General features: G+C 47.6%; 1 long non-coding RNA gene across 1 annotated transcript in view; it reads left to right on the forward strand.

Annotated features, from left to right (window-relative positions):
- The window catches only part of LOC137531767 (uncharacterized), a 125683-nt gene extending 111698 nt beyond the window's left edge, over positions 1–13985 (forward strand). Inside the window, exons 2-3 of the long non-coding RNA XR_011023738.1 lie at positions 13825–13865; positions 13949–13985. This is a non-coding gene — a long non-coding RNA (uncharacterized lncRNA). The remainder of the gene's footprint in view (positions 1–13824; positions 13866–13948) is intronic.
- Positions 13986–27787: the final 13802 nt, after the last annotated feature.

Genomic DNA, 27787 nt, shown 5'->3' on the forward strand with positions numbered 1-27787 from the left:
TCAGTGGACCCGCCACTGTATACCTGTTCTGTTCAGTGGACCCGCCACTGTATACCTGTTCAGTGGACCCGCCACTGTATACCTGTTCTGTTCAGTGGACCCGCCACTGTATACCTGTTCTGTTCAGTGGACCCGCCACTGTATACCTGTTCTGTTCAGTGGACCCGCCACTGTATACCTGTTTAGTGAACACGCCACTGCATACCTAGTGTGTTCAGTGATCCTGCCACTGCATACCTGTTCTGTGAACCCGCCACTGTATACCTATTCTGTTCAGTGGACCCGCCACTGTATACCTGTTCAGTGAACCCGCCACTGCATACCTGTTGTGTTCAGTGAACCTGCCACTGTATACCTGTACTGTTCAGTGAACCCACCGCATCAGTGCGCATACCTGTGCAGTTAAGTGAACCCACCTACCTACGTGAGTGCACGCAGTGTGATATACCACTCCGTGCATACCCAATATGGACAAAACAGGTAGAGGAAGAGGAAGAGGTAGTGGCAGAGGCAGAGGAAGGCCACCCGGCAGGTCTGCGCGAGGTCGTGTAAATGTAATTTCGTGTGGACCTGGCCCACAGTACAGTGCTCGGAAGAAGGCACGTCCCATCACCTCCCAAGATTGTCAGGACGTGGTTGAGTATTTAGCGACACAGAACACCTCATCTTGCTCAGCCACCAGCGCTACTACTAGCACCACTTCCGCTGCATTTGACACTTCGCAAGAATTATTTAGTGTTGAAATCACTGATGCACAGCCATTGTTGTTACAGCCAGATGAATTTTCACCAGCTAATATGTCTGAGTTACGCGGCAACACTATGGATGTAACGTGTCAGGAGGATGAAGGACCTACTGATGGTGCAAGTTTGGATTTGTCTGAGGCAAGCGAAGCTGGGCAGGATGACTACGATGATGACGGTAATAGGGATCCTCTGTATGTTCCCAATAGAGGAGATGAAGAGGGGGACAGTTCAGAGGGGGAGTCAGAGAGTAGTAGGAGGAGAGAAGTTGCTGAAAGAAGCTGGGGCAGCTCTTCGTCAGAAACAGCTGGTGGCAGAGTCCGGCACCATGTATCGCCACCTATGTACAGCCAGCCAACTTGCCCTTCAGCATCAGCTGCTGAGGTCCCCATAGTGCCCACATCCCAGGGTGGCTCAGCGGTGTGGAAATTTTTTAATGTGTGTGCCTCAGATCGGACCAAAGCCATCTGTTCGCTCTGCCAACAAAAATTGAGCCGTGGAAAGGCCAACACTCACGTAGGGACAAGTGCCTTACGAAGGCACCTGGAGAAAAGGCACAAACAGCAATGGGATGGCCACCTGAGCAAAAGCAGCAGCAGCACACAAAAGAAAAGTCACCCTCCTTCTCCTCTTCCTCCTTCAGGTGCATCATCTGCTTCTGCCGCTTTCTCCCTTGCACCTTCACAGGCACCCTCCTCCACTCCGCCTCTGCCCTTGAGCGGTTCCTGCTCCTCTGCCCACAGCAGCAGTCAGGTGTCCGTGAAGGAAATGTTTGAGCGGAAGAAGCCACTTTTGGCCAGTCACCCCCTTGCCCGGCGTCTGACAGCTGGCGTGGCGGAACTGTTAGCTCGCCAGCTGTTACCATACCGGCTGGTGGACTCTGAGGCCTTCCGTAAATTTGTGGCCATCGGAACACCGCAGTGGAAGATGCCAGGCCGCACTTATTTTTCGAGAAAGGCCATACCCCAACTGCACCGTGAAGTTGAGAGGCAAGTGGTGTCATCTCTTGCGAAGAGCGTTGGGTCAAGGGTACACCTGACCACGGATGGCTGGTCTGCCAAGCACGGGCAGGGCCGCTACATTACCTACACAGCCCATTGGGTGAACCTGGTGGTGAACGATGGCAAGCAGAAAGCGGCGGACCAAATTGTGACACCTCCACGGCTTGCAGGCAGGCCTCCTGCCACCTCCTCTCCTCCTGCTACATGCTGTTCGCTGTCCTCCTCCTCCTCCTTGGCTGAGTGGCAGTTCTCCTCTCCAGCTACACAGCCCCAGCTCCGCAGGGCCTATGCTGCATGCCAGGTACGACGGTGTCACGCCATCTTAGACATGGCTTGTCTCAAAGCGGAGAGTCACACTGGAGCAGCTCTCCTGGCTGCTCTTAAGAAACAGGTGGATGAGTGGCTGACCCCGCACCACCTGGAGATAGGCAACGTGGTGTGCGACAACGGCAGCAATCTGCTTGCCGCTTTGCATATGGGGAAGCTGACACACATACCCTGCATGGCACATGTCATGAATCTAGTGGTTCAAAGATTTGTGGCAAAGTACCCTGGCTTAGCGGATGTCCTGAAGCAGGCCAGGAAGTTCTGTGGGCATTTGAGGCGCTCTTACACAGCCATGGCACGATTTGCAGAAATTCAGCGTAAAAACAACATGCCGGTGAGACGCCTCATTTGCGATAGCCCCACTCGCTGGAACTCGACCCTGCTCATGTTCTCCCGCCTGCTAGAACAGAAGAAAGCCGTCACCCAGTACCTCTACAACTGGAGTAGAACGAAACAGTCTGGGAAGATGGGGATGTTCTGGCCCGACAACTGGACACTGATGAAAAATGCATGCAGGCTCATGCGGCCGTTTGAGGAGGTGACCAACCTGGTGAGCCGCAGTGAGGGCACCATCAGCGACTTAATTCCCTACGCGTACTTCTTGGAGCGTGCTGTGCGTAGAGTGGCGGATGAAGCTGCGAATGAGCGTGACCAGGAACCGTTACAGCAGGAACAGGCATGGGACCAATTTTCATCAGACCCAGCTGTTTCCTCAACACCTGCGGCAGCACAGAGGGGGGAGGAGGAGGAAGAAGAGAGGTCGTGTGCAGAAGACGAGTCAGACTCAGAGGATGATGAGCAAGGTGTTTCTTTGGGGGAGGAGGAGGAGGAGGAGGAGGGGACAGCGGCAGGAGAACAACCGCAGCAGGCGTCGCAGGGGGTTTGTGCTGCTAAACCTTCCCGTGGTATTGTTCGCGGCTGGGGGGAGGAGGTTGACTTACCTGACGTCACTGAGGAAGAGCAAGAGGAGATGGAGGGTACTGGATCCGACTTTGTGCAGATGTCGTCTTTTATGCTGTCCTGCCTGTTGAGGGACCCCCGTATAAAAAACCTCAAGGGGAATGAGCTGTACTGGGTGGCCACACTACTAGACCCTCGGTACAGGCACAAAGTGGCGGACCTGTTACCAACTCACCGGAAGGTGGAAAGGATGCAGCACATGCAGAACCAGCTGTCAACTATGCTTTACAATGCCTTTAAGGGTGATGTGACAGCACAACGCCAGCAAGGTACCACTGCCACTAATCCTCCTCCCGTGTCCACGCAGTCAAAGACAGGACGCTCCAGCGATCTCATGGTGATGTCGGACATGCGGACGTTCTTTAGTCCAACGCCTCGCCGTAGCCCTTCCGGATCCACCCTCCACCAACGCCTGGAACGGCAGGTAGCCGACTACCTGGCCTTAAGTGTGGATGTAGACACTGCTGTGAACAGCGATGAGGAACCCTTGAACTACTGGGTGCGCAGGCTTGACCTGTGGCCAGAGCTGTCCCAATTTGCCATCCAACTTCTCTCCTGCCCTGCCGCAAGCGTCCTCTCAGAAAGGACCTTCAGCGCAGCTGGAGGCATTGTCACAGAGAAGAGAAGTCGCCTAAGTCACAAAAGTGTTAAGTACCTCACCTTTATCAAAATGAATGAGGCATGGATCCCGGAGGGCTGCTGCCCGCCCCAAGACTAAGTCAGTCCCCGCACACACAGCATCTCTGCCTGCACGCCGTGTGACTGGCTGCCTGGCCTGCCCCAAAAAGACTAAGTCACTCCCAGTCCCTCCACACAGCATGTCTGCCTGCAGGCCGCTTCACTACCTTCTCCGCCACCACCAACAGGGTCCGGGACTCCAGGCGGATTGCTGAATTTTTTAGGCCACTGCTAGCAGCGGCCGCTGTAATAATTTTTATGGTGCGTGTACATGACTGCCTAATTTTTCTGGCTGCACTGAGGGCAGCTGCAACAACAAAAGAAAAGGCATGTACATGCGCCCATTCCCCTTCGTGATCATTACCTTGCCGTGGTGAAGGGGCTTGCGTATCACAATGAAGCAATGACCGGCGCCTAGATGAGTGTCTCGGGGGGCACACAAAAGATAATAAGGTCGTTGCTTCATTGTGGTCAGACCAAATTTGATCAGCTGGACAGTCACTGTTCTGTCATTCAGCTACATCAGCCAGGCCGACCATATGGGCTGTAAAGCCACCAAAACCTGCACTCTCGCCATGGTGCGCACCAGTCCAGCACGGCCGTCACTAGTACAAACAGCTGTTTGCGGTGCGTTACACGGTGAGTTTGGTGTGTCAGTGTGAAGCAGTACCTTAATTACACTACCTGATTGATGTATACACATGCAAGATGTTTTAAAGCACTTTAGGCCTGTCATTTAGCATTCAATGTGATTTCTGCCCTTAAAACGCTGCTTTGCGTCAAATCCAAATTTTTCCCGGGGACTTTTGGCGTGTATCCCACTCCGCCATGCCCCCCTCCAGGTGTTAGACCCCTTGAAACATCTTTTCCATCACTTTTGTGGCCAGCATAATTATTTTTTTTTTTCAAAGTTCGCATCCCCATTGAAGTCTATTGCGGTTCGCGAACTTTAACGCGAACCGAACGCTCCGCGAAAGTTCGCGAACCCGGTTCGCGAACCTAAAATCGGAGGTTCGGCCCAACTCTACCTATGAACAGTGTCAGTGAGTGAGTGTCCTAGTACAGTTACAGTATATAACTATTCAGAAGGAAATAGAGTGTGTGTGTACAGTACACAGACAGTGAGTGCACTGCACGCACACACAGGAGCTAGTAGCCTATGAACAGTGACTGAGTGAGTGTCCTAGTACAGTTACAGTATATAACTATAATACAAAATACAATCAATCAGTACTAAAGGACAGCAGAAATACTGGTATAGATGAGAAATAAACAGAGGACAGGAGAGAACAGCTGCCCACACAGGCAAGGCCCTGAGGCCTAAAGCTGTAAGCCTGCAGCAGCTGTCTGAGTCTCTCTCTATGTAACACAAAAGCTACTAACTAAAATACAATGTCTATCTAACTAACAACAATATAGGTGTATATAGGAGGTGTATGTGAGCAAAAACGCTAGGTAAATGACCACAATAAAGCTCTTGCTAAGCCAACGCACAAAGGAGCAGATCTCTCTCTGTGCAAAGTCAAGCAAGGATGGAGAAACACAGCATGGCGGCCGCTATTTATAGGGTAGGGGCTGGCCAGGGTCCCCCTCAGTGATTGGCTGCCGTCAGAGGGCCTGGGAGCCCTCTGATTGGCTCTAAGGACATCAATCTGGGCTATGACGCTATTCGAGCTCGGTATTCGAGCTCGAATAGCGCTGTTAGCTCGAATAGCGCGAATAGTGAATGGGCTATTCGAGTTCACTCGAATAGCCCATTCGAATAGCTCCAGCTATTCGGAGCTCGAATACCGAGCTCGAATAGCTGAAAAAGAGCTTGAATATTCGAGCTACTCGAATATTCGAGCTCTGCTGAGCACCACTACTGAACACTGCACTTTAGTCAAGGGCTGCATGCAATCACGCCAGCAAGACCTCAAAAATACCTGCGGGGTGGCCTGCCTCTCCCTCTGCCTGTTATTTTTCCCATATTGGGGGTATGCAGTACTACTAAAAATATTCAATAGTGGTACACAGTGTGTGTAATCACAAAGAGGTGCACAATCAGTGTCAAATACACAGCAGCTGTGTGTGGGTGCATCACAGGGCTGTGTACTTTACATACACAGAGAGATATCCTATAGTACTTTTAATCACAAATACAGTTGCAAGCTAAGCACTGCTTATGATAGACAGTGTGCTGGCTTGCTTGCAATAGTTAGAAGAGTATAGTAGAACTACAAGGGCCAGCAACTGACTGTGGCCTGTATGCAGTGTGTAACCCACACAGATATCAATAACAGATACACTTGGAAGATAAGCACAGGTTATGATGATAGACAGTGTGCTGGCTTGTATTAGAAAAAAGACGACAGTAGAACTGCAAGGCCCAGCAATGACTGTGGCCTGCCCTGTATGCAGCGTCTGACACACACACACACACGCACGCACGCACGCACGCACGCACGCACGCACACACACACACACACACACACACACACACACACTAGAATATGAGCCCTCAAAGGGGTTTTTGTTTTGGGGTGGTTTCAGCAATAAAGAACAGCCTAGCTATCTGTCCCTGTCTCTCTGTGGGCTGTTTGCAGTGTTACCTGCAAAGGGAGCTATGATATAGTATGTTCAATCACAGAAACATTGGAAAGGTATGCCCTGGTATAATAGAGTGTGCTGTCACACAGATACAATGGGAAGTTATGCACTGGTATAATACAGTGTGCTGTCACACAGGCACAGAGGAAAGGTATGCATTGGTATAATACAGTGTGCTGTCACACAGGTACAGAGGAAAGGTATGCACTGGTTTAATAGAGTGTGCTGTCACACAGGTACAGAGGAAAGGTATGCACTGGTATAATAAAGTGTGCTGGCACACAGATACAATGGGAAGGTATGCACTGGAACTGGTATAATAGTGTGCTGCCAGTGGTGGGACTACAAATCATAATGCTGAAAATAAATATAAAATTAAATAACAGCAAATAACAATCCTAACCCCTGGTAAGTATTTAAAACTGCAAATTTCACTGTATTAAAATTTTGAATGGTTTGGTAAACACATCTCTGTTTGACTTTTGCTGATCAGCAAAAATCAATAAAAAAAACTTGTCGAAACACACAGTTCCGGGGCGTGGCTTGGCGCCGCTTGAAGATGGCTGTGTGAGGAGAGTGCTCTGCCGCTGACCCGCTGTCCAGTCGGACCCCAGGACCACCGGGGACCCGGAGGCATCAACTCCGAAACATATCCCAGAGATATTCCGCACGCAAAAGTCCGGACAACACGGGCCTACCAGCGGCAATATGGCGCCGGCGTCTCCTAAGGCCGGCGCGCCCGCTCAGAATGCACCTCCACCCGCAGACACAGGGGTACTAGATCGCTTAAATAATATGCCTACGACAGAACTCCTAAAAGCTATCGCCTCTGACATCAAAGACACCCTCTCAGCCCCCATTGCGGACTTGCGAGAAGAAGTCACACAGATCAACAGGCGTCTCTCGGTGGTGAAGCAGGAAGGGCAAGAAACTAAAAAACAGGTCAGTAAGATCCAGGACCACGCAGCTTACCAAGACTCAAAGATGTTAGACTTCCAGCACAGACTGGAAGACCTGGACAATCGAGGTAGGCGCAACAACATAAGGGTCAGGGGCCTGCCAGAAACGGTAGCGAACGACCAAATCAGGTCTGCCATCACTGCAATCTTTAATGAGCTGCTGGAAAGACCCAAAGACACACAGATCGACCTAGAAAGAGCCCACAGAGCCTTAAGACCAAGACGAAGTGAGGAGGACCCACCGAGAGACGTTATCTGTTGCTTCGCAAGCTTCTCCCTCAAAGAAGAAGTCATGAAAAAGGCGAGAGAGCAGGACGGCATCAAATTCAATGACGCAGATATTAAACTCTTCCAGGACCTGTCCATTATTACTCTCCAAAATAGAAGAGCATTGAAACCCCTCTTGCAAGTGCTCCGAGACAGAAGCATCATTTACAGGTGGAGATTCCCCTTCTGCCTACATACCACCAAAGGCACAACTAACGCCATGCTTCGTACTCCTGCTGATACGCCGCATTTCTGCAAGATCCTAGGCCTTCCGAAAATCCGCTTGCCTGAGTGGTTTCCGGAGAACGGTGAGCAGGCCGCAGCAGCGAACAAGGGCCCAGCCGACAGATCCTCCCTCCCGGGGAACCCCTACGGATCGCCGTACAAAAGCTTTAGACCTCCAGGTTCTAACCGAAGAAGGAGACACAGCTCATCCTCAGACTTACCTACGGAAAGACAAGAGTCAGAGGTACAAGATGACACCATTGAGCTTGAGGCCCCACCACCTGAATTGGAGGACTCAGATCTTTCTTGAACTGACACAGTTCCAAAGCCAACAGCCCGCTCTCCGTAGAATCTGGTAGTATACGTTCTTCATATAATACTATAACTTTATACTTGACCCCCGGTGTTCTTTGGTCACTTGGTTCTTCACTAATGGAACTTGCAAACTTTCACTGAACTCTGCTTAACTTAGGTCCGACTTTTTGCTTCAGATTGAAGGAATCCCTTTTGTATTGTGTGCTTTTTCCCCCTTGAACCCAACCAGGGCTGATGCCTATCAGTGAATGCCGCATGATATACTAACCCTGTTAAAATATATTGATGATAAGCCCCCCTTTTTGGCTCTGTTTTGCTCTCCCCTTTTTGTTTTCCTTATCATTAGAGCTATCTGATATAGGTACAGAGTAAAAGCAAAGGAACTGGCTACTGTTTTTCAATGCCATGCGCACATCTATGTATATGAGAAGCCCTAGAATTCATCATCTAGAAAAATTTGAAGTGTCCAATTGGCATGATCTATATATTATTACCTGCTGTTCTAACCTAGCCATTCTTCCCTACAGGTCATAAGCACGTCTCATACCTAATTCTTTTTGCGTATACTCATATACACTTGAGATGGGATAACCTTTAAGACGCCCCATAATATAGTGAAAAGTAAATGATACCCTTGTTACAGGACACATACACTCAGGACCTTTAAGAGTTCTTTCTATTATGTAAGATTAATAGTTCCTGGCTCATGTCAGATGTTGGAGTTTATCTTTAATTTAGCTTTTCACAATTTAGAATTATGAGGTTGGGGGGGGAGACGGTGGCTGTTTGAGGTTGTTTTTTTTTTTTTCTCTCTTTCTGTTCACCGGCCGTCTCTGCCGTTTGGCCCCAGAATCCCACCCCCACACAGCAATTATTATATAATTGCTGAGCTTACCTACGGTATCACTTTAAGTAATCTACACAGTAGATTCTTCACCTAACCGTATATTTTACACTAGCAGACTCTCACGAATTATAGAGAATTGATAGTCAGTTCAAATGACAGTAATTGAGTGGACTGTCATCTTTGTGGTATCTTTCAGTTTACTAACGGAATTGCACCCAAGGATTAATCCTATACAAAACACATCTGAAGGTAACTACTCGCCCCTTGGTAGTCCAATTATGCCGCATGCTGGTTCCTGGAAGGTCGTGTCTTATAATGTCAGGGGACTAAATACCCCAGAACGCAGAACTGCGCTCTTGCAATTACTACAAAAGGAGAAAGTAAGCATTGCAATGCTTCAGGAGACCCATTTCTCCAAAAACCACATCCCATATCTCAGAGACAGAAACTTTACCAGGAGTTATCATGCGGTATCACCGGCGGGAAAGACCAAGGGAGTAACTGTTCTACTTCATAAGGGATGTGAGATTGAGATCACCAAATCACAAATAGACCCAGAGGGACGATTTATCTTTCTACTGGGCAAACTTGACAATAGGGACATCACCCTAGTAGCAGTTTATATTCCTAACGAGAAGCAGACAGCTTTCCTAGCCAAAGTGGTCTCACAACTCCTGTCTTTTGCAAAAGGGATGATAATCTGGGGGGCAGACAGCAACATCCCCCTGAACCCCTCACTCGATACATCTAATGGGAGGTCCGTGGTCCCATTCCGGTGTCTCAAAAAAATCAAAAGCCTATTTAAAGACTTAAATTTAATGGATGCCTGGAGAATCTTTAATCCACAAGGCAAGGATTTTACCTATTACTCCAATCCACATAAAAAATACTCACGCATAGACCATGTTTTGATCTCACAATCAGATTTGCATTACGTACGGGACGCTGGAATTGGAACCATGGGCTTCTCAGATCATGCCATGGTGTATGTTACCCTAACTTTCCCCCTACATAGGGACAGACAATTCAACTGGAGACTCAACCCAGAATTACTCAAAGATTTAGAAACTACGGAAATGATCAAAAAGACCTTAGCTGACTACTTCAGACTTAATGCTATTGAGGAAACTTCACCTCTGACTGTTTGGGAGGCCCACAAGCCTGTAATCCGGGGGGAATTGATTAAAATAGGGGCAAGAAAAAAAAAGGAACACCTTTTCCAGCTGGAATCCCTTACACAAAAAATAGCAGCCCTTGAATCGACCCATAAACATTCTATGGAATCAAAAACCTTGGAAGCACTGTCCTCTCTCAGATCAGAACTAAAAGCATTAATTGAAAGAAAGGCAAAAAGCATCTTATTATACTCCGAGGTCTCATTCTATGAATGGAGCAATAGGATAGGAACACAGCTTGCAAGAAGACTTAAAAAAAGAAGGGCCAGACAGCAAATTACAGCGGTAAAGGACCAGAGGGGTGTGCTGCACCATACCAATCAGGAAATTGCAGAAACATTCCGACAATATTATATGGAGCTTTACAACCTACAATCTGCACCTACCACACCGCAAGAGCAAACAACTAGAAAGGATAAAATACTTAAATACCTAGAAAAGTGGGGCCTAAAAACCCTAGATAAATCAGCTATAGATGACCTGGAACTACCCATAAGCATATCTGAATTCCTTCAGACTGTAAAACACCTCAAGCTAGGTAAAAGTCCTGGTCCAGATGGCCTTATCACAGCTTATTACAAGGTCTTTGCAAAGGAGCTGGCTCCTTTCTTTGTTAAAGCCATGAACGGAATAACCCCTAAATCCATCCCTTCCAAACAATTTTTAGAAGCCCACATCACCATCATTCATAAAGACCCCACCTCATGTGCAAGCTACCGCCCTATTTCTCTCCTAAACAATGATGCCAAGATCTTTGCAAAGATCCTGGCTAACAGGATTTCGCCATTGCTGCCCAACATTATACACCCAGACCAGGTGGGATTTGTCCCGGGCAGGGAGGGAAGGGACAACACAACAAAAGCAATAGGGATACATCACTGGCTCTCTCGGCGCTCCGTGGAGGGGTTTTTCCTCTCCACAGACGCCGAGAAAGCATTTGACAGAGTAAGATGGGAATACATTGAGGAGGTGTTAGCTTCACTGGGACTGGGCCCTGCACTCATGGCATAGATAAAAATCCTTTATTCCAACCCCTCTGCATGTGTTAAAACAAACGGAATCCTATCTAGACATTTCAACATATCCAACGGTACCAGACAGGGATGCCCGCTGTCCCCCCTGATCTACATCCTTACCCTAGAGCCTTTCCTAAACCAAGCCCGTGACAATGATAAAATTAAGGGAGTTGAAATAGGCAACAGAATCTTCAAAGTAGCTGCTTTCGCAGACGATATGTTGTTCTTTCTAACCGACCCTAAACACACCCTACCAGCCTTAATGGGAGCACTCCAAGACTTTGGAGAGATCTCTAACCTAAAAATAAATTACGGAAATCATGGGCTATGGGGGTAACCCTAAGACAGTCAGAGGTGGAGGCATGCATGACAAAATTCCCCTTCCGATGGGAAAAAAACGCCATTTCCTACCTGGGGATTAAAATCCTAGTAGACCTGAACAAACTTTTCCATCTTAATTACTCGCCTGTTGAGGAAAAAATCAGGGCAGACATACAGAATTGGAATGCTTTGAGAGGTTTATCTTGGTTTGGTAGAATGGCTGTTGCTAAAATGACTATCCTACCAAAACTTCTTTATCTGTTCCAAGCGGCTCCAGTGGAGGTGCCACCTAATTTTCTGAAAAACCTACAAATCTCTATCGACAAGTTTATCTGGGCAAATAAAAGAACAAGGATAAGAGACGAAATATTGACTCTACCACATGATCTGGGAGGGGCAGGTGTCCCAAACCTAAAGTTATATTTCAGTGCAGCACACCTACTCAGGGTCACAGATTGGACAGCTTCGGTTTCACGAAAAGATTGGACATATATTGAACAGGTGACTTGTGGGGCCTCCCTGGCGGGGTTAGCATGGGTTCCTACCAAGGCATTCAACCAGCTTCTTATCAGTCATCCCCTGATTCGTGCTACACATAAAATCTTCCAAAAATGTATCGCTAATTTACACATATCTCAATCACCTGGCCCTATGTCACCTATGACGGGCAATCCAGAATTTGGGCCTGGGGACTCATCCAGATTTCTTCTATCTTGGAGCAAAAAAGATACCCCCAGAATTTTACACTTCACGAACCCTTTAGGAGTCAAAAATCTATCAGAAATTGAACACCCGGAAAAGAGCGAGAAACTACCAAATTGGGTCTATTTCCAGATCAGGCACTACATCTTATCACCGCAGGTAAAAAGTTAAAGCACTTACCTTACCCACAACATTTGATAAGAAGTGTCTGGAGAGAACCCCAAGAGCCCATATGCTGTCATGGACCTATTCCCTTCTGAGGGACAGTAAATCTCATACAGTTCTCCCTTTTAAAAAAAAATGGGACTCCCTTCTCCCCACCCCACTGACTGACGACCAATGGACCACGATATTTATCAACACCCATAAGTCAGCCAGAAATACAAATGCTAAAGAACAGAATTTCAAGTTTCAAACTTTGTGGTACAGAACCCCATCCCTTATCCACAAATTTTATCCAGAAGCCCCAGAGGCTTGTTGGAGATGTGGAAACTGCCCAGGAGACCTCCTGCACATCGCTTGGAGCTGTCCCTCACTGAACACATTCTGGACTGAGGTACATAAAACTGTCACAGAAGTTTCTGGGCTCCCAGTAAACTTTTCACCTGACACCTACCTTTTGCACAACTCCACCTTATCCCCCACGTCATACAAGAAATCAATTTTACCACACATGATTAACTCGGCTAGAGCACTAATCCCCCTACACTGGGGATCGACCACCGCCCCCACTCTCAAAATGTGGCTCCAGAGACTAAATAGGGTGAAAGATATAGAGGAGATTGTGATGATCGCACATGACCAGGCTCACAAAATCTCAAAAACTTGGGCTGTCTGGTATGAGTTCCAGAGCTCTGAGGTTTATAGGAGAATTATGAGCTGAGGCCTCTTTTAAGGGACAGATAATCAGAAGTATCAGCCTCTAGCGGCAACGAAACATTAACAGTGCTCCCTGCAAAATAATTCCTCACATACCCTAATACAATCTTAGGGTGCTACCCCCCTACAACTGATGTAAGAAGTACCGTATATACCCTCAATTTCTGATACGTAAAAGAGACAATAAACCAACCGACTATCAAAATTCCACCAGGCTCTGCTAGTGTTTACTGCAATCATACTAAAGGCCTCTTTGTCCTTTTGGCATGTAAAGCCACTTGACTACATTCATGAAAATTTCCACCTGCTGTTATTGCATAGAATATTGTTAAAAATTATATATCTTGAGAACTAGAACGTAGCCTATTCATATAATCATTAGAGCATTGTCATGTTACATGTATGTAACCAGAAACTGCTATGATATTATATGAAACGTTATTGCTGACACACTTGTTCTCAAATAAAAAAAAATTATTGAAACAAAAAAAAAAAAAACTTGTCAGGTACCTTAAAAAAACTTTAAAACTTTACAAAACCAGGTTTGTCCTAAGATGTCCTTTTGAGGAAAGAAAGAAAAAAAATCTTCTCAAAAATAGTTCTTGTTCCCAAAAAATAAATAAATATATAAATAGGTAAAAAAAAATAGGTTAATAAATAAATAAATACATTGATAAATTAATAAATAAATACAGAAATGGATTAGAAAACTATAGGATTAATAAAATGGTTTAGTGAGTTAATAAATATAATAATTAATACAGAAAGAAGAAAAAAAAAACTTTGCTAAGGCTAATGATTCCAATCTTTGTTCCTACAGGTAAATCTTCACAACAGATCTTCTTGGAACCGAAACCTCAGGTGAGTATAATGAAGAAAACAAAGATCAGTTCATGCCTTTCCAAGATTTCTTAGGTACTAACAGTTCTTTCTTTTGTTTTCAGGGTAATCCCAACATCACCAGCAGAGTCACTTCAAAGGTAATTGACTAATTACTTATTACATACTGATAAGCACTCCTGTATTAATTACGTCTTTTTCTTTCCTTTTAGGAACCACAGTCTGAGCAGTATTACTGGAGGTAAGTATTTACTAAAAAAAAAAAAAAACTCTCATCAAGGTATTTACAATTAAATATGACACTTTTTCCTTTTTCTGGATGTGCATATCAACAGTCGGCAGGCGGGCAAAAATTAATATATCTATATATAAAAATATACTTAGGAGTCAGGGCACCATATTAGTTTGGGCCAGGAGAAAGTTCTAGCATCTTCTCTGAGTGCGTAGCATATATGAGATGTTGGGTACTGCTATCACCTGCAGTCCTTGCCAGCTCACAGACACCAAGATAACAATAGTTCTTAGTACCTAAATGATTTAATCATTCAGGAGTACTATATTCCTCTTTTTTTCCTGACAGGAGGATTATCAGTTTGGTAAAAAAAAATAAAAAATTCTTCACTTCTCACACAGTTTAATAGCCCAGTGAAAGGGAATCAATCATCAGAGATCGATCAGGAAAACAAAAATAAAAAAAAACTGGCAGACAGACAGTTCATCAGTTCAATTTTCCCATAGCTTAAGCTGACATATCCCTCTCTTTCATCTGGGTGGGCTGTTAATAAAAAAAAAATCTGTTCATACCAATCAAGTTTAGCAATCTTCCTCTTTAGATGCGGGGTTACTGACTCCCTTGTATCTGTATCTGGCTCCTCTCTGTCTTAAAGAGACTCTGAAACCTCTTAAAAATCCTTTTTTTACTAAACAATCCTGTTGAATACCTTAATCCTACCTAAACCGCCGCATTCCCGCAGCTATAAACTATCTAAAACCCCCCTAACTCGCCCTCCCTCTGCGCAGCAAAATCCACGACTTTCTTGGTCGTAGATTTTGCTGCCCCTGTGCGCTTCCGTGTGAGGCAGGGCTATGAGCCACAGCCCTGCCTCACACGCGTCTGTCAGTGGCGGATCACAGCTTCTCCCCCGCCCCGCGTTCTCAGCGAAGGAAGACTGACGGGCGGGGGAGAGGCGGCGATGCGCCGCTGACAGACGTGTGTGAGGCAGGGCTGTGGCTCATAGCCCGGCCTCACACGTAAGCGCTGCCCAGATCGCCCCCCGGGGATTTAGGGGGATTTAGATAGTTTACAGCCGTGGGAATGCGGCGGTTTAGGTAGGACTAATGTAATATACAGGATGGTTTAATAAAAAAAGGATTTTTATTAGCTAAATTCCAGGTGGGGAACCCTCATGAGAATGCTAAGGAGTTACCCCACCAGGCCGTCAGTGTAGGTGCTGGCAAGACGATTCATGGGAATCGTCTGCCGTATGCCGTCTTGAAGAGGGGAGGTGTCATGATACAGCAGCTAGTTATGATGGGATAATACAGATGCATATGTTTTCACATTTTCTGTCTGCTGTGTATTATGTCTGATGTGTATGTATGTTAAGAGGTCAGTCGGGCAGCTGGCTTCAGGGCATAATTGATCACCTGGCTGAAGGAAGCTACCAATCATTGTCTGCATTGAATAGACCAGTTACATTGAATAGGCAAAGGAACCTGGACATTTAATTAGGAAATGTCTACCTAGCCTCTAACAAGGAAACGCTTAATTAGACAATTACCCGACCACTGAAACCTATACAGGTGATCGGCTACCTGTTGGTCTGAATATTGGGCTGGAAGTGTTTGAATTGCTTTGAAGTCTGTACGTGTAAACAGGATATTTGTTGTTCTCAAAATACAATTTGACTAACTGAGTTTGCAAAGTGCAAGGTGGGACAGGAAAGCCTTGGAATTTGCATATCATAGCCAGCAAGGATGTGCTGTCACACCTGAGAAAATTGGATTATTCCTGGATCTGGACATTTGAGTGGCCCCGGGCCACAAATTTTGCTATAAAACATTAGCTAGGAGGATTTAGAGTTGTAGTTCCCAGGAGATAGCAACGATGCTAGAACTGCCCCGGCTATTGGTCGGAACCGCGTTCTCCTCTCTCAGATCTGTATACTGGTAACGTTTTATTCCCATTTTTATTTTTGCAAACTGTCTTGTGTATCTTTGTAATTTTTCACTTTGTTTTTGTAATTTTTATTTTGTTTTTGTAAATCCTTTTGTATATATTCTTGTCTGCACTGTTCCACTTTTTGGAATATTAAATATTTATTTAATAAGCCTGACTTCTGATGTACTAACGGCTCATAGCCTAGAAAGAGACTGCAGTGTAATTTGCGTTACAAGTTAAGTGCCTGATTGTGCCTTGCTACTGTACAATTGTATTGTGTGTGTGGCGTTTCCGTATTTGGCCTAAGCACGAAGCTGACCCAAATATGAAAACACTGGAGTGCAGACCACTCGACAGCAGAGTGGGAATTGTTGAAGTGTCTAGCAGCAGCTAGTGGTGGCAGTGAGTTGTGCTTCGAGGGGTGACAGCCTTGTGTTAGCTTGAATAAGGCTGCTTCCCCTCTCTATCTGGTCAAACCCGCAGTCGGGAACCGTATCTGCAGGCATGCAACGGGGCCGGTTCCTGATGCTGAGTAACAGCTTATACTGTACATACTGGGGTAGCTAAGATCAGCACACACTTCAGCTGATTTACTATCAGTACAGGCACAGAGTAACAGCTTATACTGTACATACTGGGGGTAGCAGAGATCAGCAAACACTGCAGCTTGTTTACTATCAGTACAGGCACAGAGTAACAGCTTATACTGTACATACTGGGGGTAGCAGAGATCAGCACACACTGCAGCTAGTTTACTATCAGTACAAACATAAAGTAACAGCTTTTACTGTACATACTGGAGGTAGCATAGATCAGCACACACTGCAGCTAGTTTACCATCAGAGCAGGCACAGAAAACAGCTCATACTTGACATTTTGGAGGTAGCAGAGATAAGCACACAGAGACAGCACAGCACAACAGACAGGCCCAGCCAGTCCCAGGTGCTGTTTGGCTAGTGGCTACTACTACTAGGCTAGCTGCAGGCTGGCTGGCTGTGTGGCTAGCTGGCTCTGGCTGCACTCTCTCCCCTCCTCCACCCCAACCCCCCCCCCCCCCCTGGCTAGTGGCTACTACTGGGCTGGCTGCAGGCTGGCTGGCTGTAAAAGGTCTCCTGGGGAAGTTTGAGCTCTGCCGTAGTGTATCCCCCCAAAATAGATGAAATCTGACAGCATTTCACCAAAAAGACACATAATCTGGTAGAAGTTCCTCCAAAATACAGATAATATGGCAGTGTTTCCCCCAAAATAGACAATGTGGCAGTAGCAGTTCCCCCAACATACACATAATCTGGAAGCAGTTCCCCAAAATATGCTAAACCTGGCAGCGGATCACTCAAAATACACGTAACACCCAACATACATGTAATCTGGCAGCAGTGGTCCCCCAAACATATACAATATGGTAGCAATTCCCCAAAATACGCGTAATCTGGCAGCAGCCGTTCCCCTAACATACACATAATCTGACAGCGGTTCCTCAAAATACACTTAATCTGTTAACAGCGGTTCCCCAAAAATGCAGATAATCTGACAGCAGTTCCCCCAAAATAGGTACCCCCAGCATAGGTAGCCAGGTCTATAGGTGTGCCCTGTATAAGTAGCCATGAGTATAGTTGTTCCTAGAATAGGTAGCCAGGTGAATAGATGTTCACAGAATAGGTGGCCAGGTGTATCTGTTCCATAAGTAGCCAGATGTATAGTAGTCCCCAGTATATGTAGCCAGGGGGTATATGTGCCCAGTATATGTAGCCAGGGGTATATGTGCCCAATATATGTAGCCAGAGGTATATGTGCCCAGTATATGTAGCCAGAGGTATATGTGCCCAGTATATGTAGTCAGAGGTATATGTGCCCAGTATATGTAGTCAGGGGTATATGTTCCCAGTATATGTAGCCAGAGGTATATGTGCCCAATATATGTAGGCAGGGGTGTATGTGCCCAATATATGTAGTCGGGGGTATATCTGCCCAGTATATGTAGGCAGGGGTATATGTTCCCAGAATAGGTAGGCAGGGGTATATGTCCGCAGTATATGTAGGCAGGGATATATGTCCCAAGAATAGGTAGCCAGGTGTGTCCCCAGCAGGAGGGGAGCAGCGCAGAGAAGAGGGAGAGCTGTGGGCACAGCGGGGAAGGGGAGCCATCACCCCCTCCCCTCACCTTGGGGCTCCCCCTCCCTCGCTCTCCCCTCCAGAACGAAGTCTTGTGCGGTGGCGGGCAGAACTTACCTCCGTCTCGTAAGCGTGGGATGCTCTAATGGATTTGCCGCTAGTCTGGTCTGGTCCAGACCAGAGCAGCAGCACCAGAACTTCCGCCGCTTGGAGCAAGACGGAGGTAAGTTCTGCCCGCTGCCAGCCACCACATTAGACTTCGTTCTGGAGAGAAGAGCGAGGGAGGGGGAGCCCCAAGGTGAGGGAAGGAGGGTGGAGACATTCCCCCCTTCCCCACCGCTGTCCCCACAGCTCTCCTTCTCTGCGCTTCTCCCTGCATTCGGGGCACTTGTGTTGGGGCACCCCAGTAAATAGATTGGGGGCACCCTAGAACATGTTGGGCACAGGCCCCCCTAAAATAGGGCTAGCAACGCCCATTCCTTGAAACGTCAGCCATACATTTTACTGTGCTGAGTGACGTCACTTTGAATAGCACCATCCTGCATCCTATCAGCGGACACTTCCGTTTTTGTGTGTGCAGCATCAGGACTCTCACGGCTGCTATCACATCAGTCTCTCCCCACTTGGTGGAATGGCCATCTGCATATCGGAGGATTGAGACGAAGAATCCTACAACCTTACAAACTATTTCCTCCTTGGACTGGTAACATATGTATGGTTACCCAGCACATTGCTGAATAAACAATTATTTTTACATGTGTGATAGCGACAAATATCTCTACATCGCACAAGTGCTACTAAACTTGCTGAAGCGAATTCATTGCCCAGACATTCAGTTATTGCTCTCATTCACTTACTGTATATGTATATGTGATCAATACCCTTGTTTAACCTTCCTGGCGGTAACCCCGAACATAGTTCGGGGTAAGCCGCGCAGGAGGTTTTCTCCGGCCCTGCTCGGCCGATTTGCTTACTTTTTTTTTTTGCTGGACGCAGCTAGCACTTTGCTGGCTGCGCCAGCACACTGATCGCAGCCGCCCCGCACCCGATCGCCGCTATCCGTCGCGGCGCGCGGGCCCCCCCCCCAGACCCCGTGCGCTGCCTGGCCAATCAGTGCCAGGCAGCGCCGAGGGGTGGATCGGGACTCCCAATGACGTCATGGCGACGGGGGAAGCCCTCCAGGAAGCCGAAGGCGATCGAAGCCGGCGGGGGGATGCCGCTGAGCAGCGGCTATCATGTAGCGAGCCCTGGGCCTCCTGGCGGAATTTTTCATACCGCCAGGAGGGTTAAGCAGTGCCAAGCGGTTTGATTCCAGTTTTTATGTGCATCACGCAGTTATTCTGCTTCATTGTGGACAGACATCAACTGTCTTAATTTAATGATCTGATCTAGAGCTTGATCTTGCTTTGGGCCCATTTTTTCCTTTCCATTTTCATTCACTGCAGTGAATTGTGTGTGTGTGTGTGGAATGCATGCATGTTGATCATAGATGGTTTAAAAAGGGTTGTGAACTCAGGCAGATGATTGTTGCTTGCTGTTTTACTAAATAAATAAGATTATACAAAATCAATTGAATTAACAATTTGTAATTATGTATAGGTGTAATTGCAAAAATGTATGTAAAATTTTGTGTAATCCTAATTAGCTGATTACGATCATCACTGATTTACCAAACACAGAGCCTGACTGAATAAGAATACACAATTATATCCCTGTCTGGGACTAAAATTTAACTTTTAATTCAAATTGCATTAAAATATTTGAACACTACAATGAAGTTAAAAGAACATGATGTCTGAGTAAAGAAATGCTGAGGAGACTGTAGTAAATGAAAATAGCTGAGAGAACTCCTAAATAAGAATCCTCAAAGTCTTCCTAGCAAATCTAAATGTACATAAATAACACTACCCCCACCAAAAACCCGACATGTTTCACTTCCCGAGGGAAGCTTTTTCAAGGGAACTATACATAAGTGCTGAGTGCAAAACGTGCTAAGGTGCAAATATATACAATCATATCATTTCAGTACATCAAAATAGCATCATGGCTATATGATAGTAGCCAGGGTTGTTAGTGTTATTTATGTACATTTAGATTTGCTAGGAAGACTTTGAGGATTCTTATTTAGGAGTTCTCTCAGCTATTTTCATTTATTACAGTCTCCTCAGCATTTCTTTACTCAGACATCATGTTCTTTTAACTTCATTGTAGTGTTCAAATATTTTAATGCAATTTGAATTAAAAGTAAAATTTTAGTCCCAGACAGGGATATAATTGTGTATTCTACGATCATCACTGCTAGGAAGTGGAAGACAGGCTTCGGTAAGGGCTCGTTTCCACTAGGGCGAATCCGCATGCGGGCACTGCATGCGGATTCGCATAGCTAATGTTAGTGGATGGGGCTGTTTCCACCTGTGCGGCGTGCGGGAGCGATTTGGCAGCGGGCCAAATCTGCACGGCGGGACCCACAGTTTTCGCCTGCGTCGGGAATTCGTGCGAATCGCCGCTAATGTATTTAATAGTAAAAACGCATGCGTTTGGTACATGCGTTTTTACCCGCGATTTCGCGTGCGATTTCGCACCCTTCCCAATGTTATTTGGTCCTGGCAGTGTCATGGTTAATTTCGCATGGCACCCTGCCATGCGAAATCGCACGCGAAATCGCGGGTAAAAACGCATGCGGAAACGCACCCGCATGCGTTTTTACAAGCGTCGGAATGCCGGCGAAATCGCGTCGCACTAGTGGAAACGGGCCCTAAGCCACAAAAGTGAACTGATTAATTCACTGACCGCTGCCTGCGGCGGAGAGAGGACTCACAAGATGGCACCGGCTCCTCTTCCCTTACACAGACAAGCTCCACCGTGGCTGACACATGGGAGATGGAGCAGCCAGAGAACTCCCTGAAAGAGTATTCTAACCTTCCAGAAGATGATTCCCCTGCTTCAAGTTCTCCCTCCACGTGAAGCCCAGTTTAACCCAGGCAAAAGCTAAATGATAGCACATCTCTCCAAGATCAGGTAGGCCTTAACTATGACCCAGCCCCCTAGTGCTGACAATATTTGCTCCCTAGAAACAGGGGCACAGCTAAGGCGTTTGAGGCCCCAAGCAACCCATAACTTGCCCCTCCCCCGAAGGAGTGGCGCTAAGCGCGCTGCAGCAATAAAAGGATGTGGCCCTGCCACCAAATGAAGAGCGCCCCGTGGTGAAAGTATGGGCGTTTGGCCATGACATGATGTAGGTGGAGCCAACTGCATGATACTATCATGTCGATATGGCCCACAAAATCTCCTGGTATAGGTACTCCCAGTATAGGTAACCTGGCATAGGTGTCACAGAATAGGTAGCCTAGTATAAGTGCCCCCAGTATAGATAGCCAGGTATAGATGTGCCCCCAGTATAGATAGCCAGGTATAGATGTGCCCCCAGTATAGGTAGCCAGGTAATGGTATAGGTGTACTCAGTATAGTTAGCTAGGTGTAGGTGTCCCCCCAGTATAGACCTCCAGGTAATGGTATAGGTGTCCTCAGTATATGTAGCCAGGTGTAGGTGTTCCCCCAGTATAGGTAGCCAGGTAATGGTATAGGTGTCCTTAGTATAGGTAGCCAGAGGTATAGGTGAACCCCCAGTATAGGTAGCCTGTATCCTGAGGTATAGGTGCAGTGGTGTAGCAATAGGGGTTGCAGAGATCTCAACCGCACCGAGCCCTTGGAAAAGAGGTTCCCCGTAGAGCCCTCCCTCAACCGCCTGTAACTAAAGGTAACGGTGTGCCCCCAGTATAGGTAACCTGTAGATAGAGGTATAGGTGTGCCCCCAATAGAGGTAGCCTGTAGCCAGAGATATAGGTGTGTCCCCAGGATCGTTAGCCTACAGACAGAGAAATAAGTGTGCCCCCAGTATAGGTAGCCTGTAGCCAGAGATATAGGTGTGCCTCCAGCATAGGTAGCCTGTACCCAGAGATATAGGTGCGTCCCCAGTATAAGTACCCTGTGGCAGTGGCGTAGCTAAGGAGCTATGGGCCCCAGTGCAAATTTTACACAAGGCCCTCCCAAGCACTCTGTACATAGCGAATGAGGTGCACCAAAACCTGCCAAGGACAACACAGTGTCAGAGGTGTAAGAAGGGGATGGGAAACAGTTTGTTAATGATTAATACCATTCAAATCATCTATAGAAGTGAATATTAGCAGCACAGGACCGATAAGGAGATAATACTGCGGTTGAGACAGGGCCCTATGGGGCCCCTCTGGCTATGCCACTGCCCTGTAGCCAGAGGTACAGTATAGGTGTGTCCCCAGTAAAGATAGCCTGCAACCAGAGATATAGGTGTGTCCCCAGTATAGGTAGCATGTAGCCAGAGGTATAGGTGTGACCCCAGTATAGGTAACCTGTAGCCAGAGGTATAGGTGTGCCCCCAGTATAGGTAGCCTGTAGCCAGCCCAGAAGTATAGGTGTGTCCTCAGTAATAGATAGTCTGTAGCCTTGAGGATTGTATGCGGCCTGCGCAGCATGACATTTCGCAGACCCATGCCGAGGTCAAAACTCTACGGGAATGCCAAGAAGATCTGGAAAACCGCAACAGGCGTTCTAACATTCGTATAGTAGGCCTACCAGAAAAACTTGAGGGTAACTCTCCAGAGCTGTTTGCGGAGAAGCTACTTATCGATGCGTTTGGCAGAGAGGCCTTCTCCACCATCTTCATTATAGAACGGGCGCATCGTGTTTCCCCTAAGGTTCCACCACCGGGAACACCCCCTCACACATTCATTATGAAACTTTTAAACTTCAGAGATCGTGATGCAATCCTCAAAGAAGCTCGTGCTAAGGGTGAGATAAGCTATGAAAACGCCCGCATCTCGTTTTACCCTGATTACTCAATCGATCTACAGAAACGCAGAGCAACCTTCATCAATATTAAAAAGCAGCTGCGTGATCAAGGCCTGGTCTACACTATGCTCTACCCTTCAAAGCTACGTGTGGTGGAGAATGCCCAGTTCACTTTTTCAACACTCCAGAAGCGGCTGCAGACTGGCTGGAATTGCGCCCAACCACTAACGCCTCCCCTGCACGCAGCCAAAATTCTCCGGATGAGTGAGTATATCACAGCCCTACACTTAGCTATTTCCAGCCCTGGTATATATCCAGAGGCCTTAAAGTATGCGGGGCCTGGGGCGAGTGTCACATGCAGGGCCTAGTGCCATAAGTGTAGGCCATATACCGTATCTCCACGTTCATGGGCTTGTCCGCCTTTAAAGAGAACCCGAGGTGGGAATTTATTATGCTAGTGGGGCACAGAGGCTGGTTGTGCACACTAACATCAGCCTCTGTTGCCCCATGCTGTGCCTCCAAGACCCCCCTGTGCGCCGCTATACACCCCGCAGTGCTGACAACATGCAGCGTGTCGCCAGCACAATGTTTACCTAAGCGCTGTCTGTCAGCGCCACTCCCCCGCCTCCTCCGCATCGGCGCTACCCGCCGCGTCACTTCCCTCCAATCAGCGGGAGGGAAGGGACATGGGAGGGTAGCGCCGATGCGGAGGAGGCAGGGGAGCGGTGCTGACAGACAGCGCTTAGGTAAACATTGTGCTGGCGACACGCTGCGTGTCGCCAGCACTGCGGGGGGTATAGCGGCGCACAGGGGGGTCTTGGAGGCACAGCATGGGGCAACAGAGGCTGGTGTTACTGTGCACAACCAGCCTCTGTGCCCCACTAGCATAATAAAATCCCACCTCGGGTTCTCTTTAATGCAGTATTCCTTATTATTATTTTTTGAAAACAATTATGTCAGGTGAAGGCCACTAAGCCAACCAATATAAAAACAAACATTTGCATGGTGGTTTTAAGTGTTGGGGTGGGGGAACTCATGCTTCAATTAATTCACATTGTTGTAGTAACTTTTGTCTTGCAAAATTCAGCAAATTCAGCAATCATGAGGCCCCCAACATGACCAATTCAGCAATCATAAGCCCCCAACAAGGCAAATTCAGCAATCATGAGGCCCCCAACAAGACAAATTCAGCAATCATGAGGCCCCCAACAAGACAAATTCAGTAACCATGAGGCCCCCAACAAGACAAATTTAGCAGTCATGAGGCACATAAATAGACAGCATTTCACATAAATAGGCAGAATGCCCCCTTAATATGGTAGACATGTCTCACCTGGCAGCAGTTTCCCAAAATACACTCAATCTGACAGCAGTGGTTCCCCAAAAATAGGTAGCCCCAGGTCTATAGGTGTCCCCAGAATAGGTGGCCAGCGGTATAGATGTCCCCAGAATAGGTGGCCAGCGATATAGATGTCCCCAGAGCAGGTAGTCAGGGGTATATGTCCCCAGTATATGTAGCCAGAGGTATATGTGCCCAGTATGTGTAGTTAAGGGTATATGTGCCCAGTATATGTAGCCAGGTGTATATGTGCCCAGTATATGTAGCCAGAGGTATATGTCCCCAGTATATGTAGCCAGAGGTATATGTGCCCAGTATATGTAGTCAGGGGTATATGTCCCCAGTATATGTAGTCAGGGGTATATGTGCCCAGTATATGTAGCCAGGGGTATATGTGCCCAGTATATGTAGCCAGGGGTATATGTCCCCAGTATATGTAGCCAGAGGTATATGTGCCCAGTATATGTAGTCAGGGGTATATGTCCCCAGTATATGTAGTCAGGGGTATATGTGCCCAGTATATGTAGCCAGGGGTATATGTGACCAGTATATGTAGCCAGGTGTATATGTGCCCAGTATATGTAGCCAGGTGTATATGTGCCCAGTATATGTAGCCAGGTGTATATGTGCCCAATATATGTAGGCAGGGGTATATGTGCCCAGTATATGTAGCCAGGGGTATATGTGACCAGTATATGTAGCCAGGTGTATATGTGCCCAGTATATGTAGCCAGGTGTATATGTGCCCAGTATATGTAGCCAGGTGTATATGCGCCCAGTAAATGTAGGCAGGGGTATATGTGCCCAGTATATCTAGCCAGGGGTATATGTGACCAGTATATGTAGCCAGGTGTATATGTGCCCAGTATATGTAGCCAGGTGTATATGTGCCCAGTATAGGTAGGCAGGGGTATATGTGCCAAGTATATGTAGCCAGGGGTATATGTGACCAGTATATGTAGCCAGGTGTATATGTCCCAGTATATGTAGGCAGAAGTATATGTGCCCAGTATATGTAGGCAGGGGTATATGTGCCCAGTATATGTAGGCAGGAGTATATGTGCCCAGTATATGTAGCCAGGGGTATATGTGACCTGTATATGTAGGCAGGGGTATATGTGCCCAGTATATGTAGCCAGGGGTATATGTGACCAGTATATGTAGCTGTAACGGTAGGGTGTCACAGCTCAGATGTCTGATTATTTGGTGATCTGCAGAATCACCAATAATGCAGACGCTATACCTGATTATGTGTGATCTGCAGAATCACCAATAATACCAGTATAGTAGCACAAGGAGCTGAATGTGTAGTGCTTGGTGCAACCGTAACTTAATAGTTTGGCGAGGCCTCACCAGAGGGGCTGGCGAGGTACTATCGGTACACTGACCGTATAATAAAGTACCAACCCCAGCAAACTGGAGATACTAACACAGAAGAGATAGCACCTCCCGCGGAGCGGGTGATTCAGACAGTACTGCAGCCTAGTGATCACCTGAGGGGCAGGATAACAAGACTGTACTGCAGCCTAGTGATCACCTGAGGGGCAGGTGATTGAGACTGCACTGCAGCCTGAGGAGCAGGAGGTACAGACAGAACTGCGACTAATGATCACCTGAGGAGCAGGCGATTCAGACTGTACTGCAGCCTAGGAGCAGGAGATACAAACAGTACTGCAACTAGTGATCACCAGAGGAGCTGGAGAAGCTAACACCTCACCAGTAGCGAGGGCCCACTGGTGAGTAGAATGCTCAGACAGGCAAGGGTTGGCAACAGAGAGGACAGAATCAGAATATAATCGTAAGGCAGAAGAGTAATCAGTAATCAAACAGAGGTCCAGCAACTAATCAGATGGGGAGGGGTACAGAATCAGTAAGCTTAGAGCGAAGTCAGAGGATAGCCAGAATCATACATACCTGAAGAATAATCAATAACAATGTAATAATATCCTAATCTAGGTGTGAAGTCCTTGGTTTCAACGCCTGGGATCTAGTCTAAGGTCTGAGCGCTAACATGAGATGTATTCATGACAGCAGACAGCGCCAGACTGAAGCCCGGAGGCTTAAGAAGCAGAGGAGACCTCACTGGCACGCCCCCTGCACTCAGCCAATCCTGGGCGCCGTGAGTCTCCTCTGAGGTCAGCTGACCAGCTGGTCAGCTAATGAGCCTCCTCCTCACATAAAGGTCCCGTCTGTGCGCGCGCCCGCGTGAGACAGGGACCCTATCTGCAAACGAACGACCCGACCTCCGCGTTCTAGACGCCGGAGGGACGGGCAGGGGAACGGAGGCAGCTGCTGCGGCGGTGCTATTCGCCGCAGCTGCCTCTTCAGGAGTTACAGTAGCCAGGTGTATATGTGCCCAGTATATGTAGCCAGGTGTATACGTGCCCAGTATATGTAGTCAGGTGTATATGTGCCCAGTATATGTAGGCAGGGGTATATGTGCCCAGTATATGTAGCCAGGTGTATATGTGCCCAGTATATGTAGGCAGGGGTATATGTGCCCAGTATATGTAGGCAGGGGTATATGTGACCAGTATATGTAGCCAGGTGTATATGTGCCCAGTATATGTAGCCAGGTGTACATGTGCCCAGTATATGTAGGCAGGGGTATATGTGCCCAGTATATGTAGTCAGGGGTATATGTGACCAGTATATGTAGCCAGGTGTATATGTGCCCAGTATATGTAGGCAGGGGTTTATGCGCCCAGTATATGTAGGCAGGGGTAAATGTGCCCAGTATATGTAGCCAGGGGTATATGTGCCCACTATATGTAGCCAGGGGTATATGTGCCCAATATATGTAGGCAGGGGTATATCTGCCCAGTATATGTAAGCAGGGGTATATGTCCCCAGTATATGTAGGCAGGGGTATATGTCCCCAGCATATGTAGGCAGGTGTATATGTCCCCAGTATATGTAGTCGGGGGTATATGTCCCAAAATAGGTAGCCAGGTGTGCCCCCAGCAGGAGGGGAGCAGCGCACAGAAGAGGGAGAGCTGTGGGGACAGCGGGGAAGGGCGGACATCTCCCCCCCTTCCCTCACCTTAGTGCTCTCCCTCCCTCGCTCTCCCCTCCGGAACTAATGTGCAGTGGCTGGCAGGCAGCGGGCGGAACTTACCTCCGTCTCGATGCAGGGCCGGCGCGGGATGGATTTGCCGCTACTCTGGTCTGGTCCAGACCAGAGCAGTGGCACCAGAACTTCCGGTGCTGGAGTGAGATGGAAGGTAAGTTCCGCCCACTGCCAGCCACTCGCACATTAGTTCTGGAGGAGAGAGCGAGGGAGGGAGAGCACTAAGGTGAGGGAAGGGGGGGGGGGAGATGGCCCCCCTCCCCGCCACTGCCCACACAGCTCTCCTTCCACTGCGCTGCTCTCTTCCTGCTGGCCGCACGGGCACGCGGCCGGGGGGGGGGGGGGGGTCAGCAGGCGGTCAGGTGGCACGATTGCCCCAGGTGCCCCCCCCCCAAAAGGCCGGCTCTGTATATATCCATAACGTTTCACTTGGTGTT

Source organism: Hyperolius riggenbachi, chromosome 9, assembly GCF_040937935.1.
Source record: "Hyperolius riggenbachi isolate aHypRig1 chromosome 9, aHypRig1.pri, whole genome shotgun sequence".
Lineage (NCBI taxonomy): Eukaryota > Metazoa > Chordata > Amphibia > Anura > Hyperoliidae > Hyperolius > Hyperolius riggenbachi.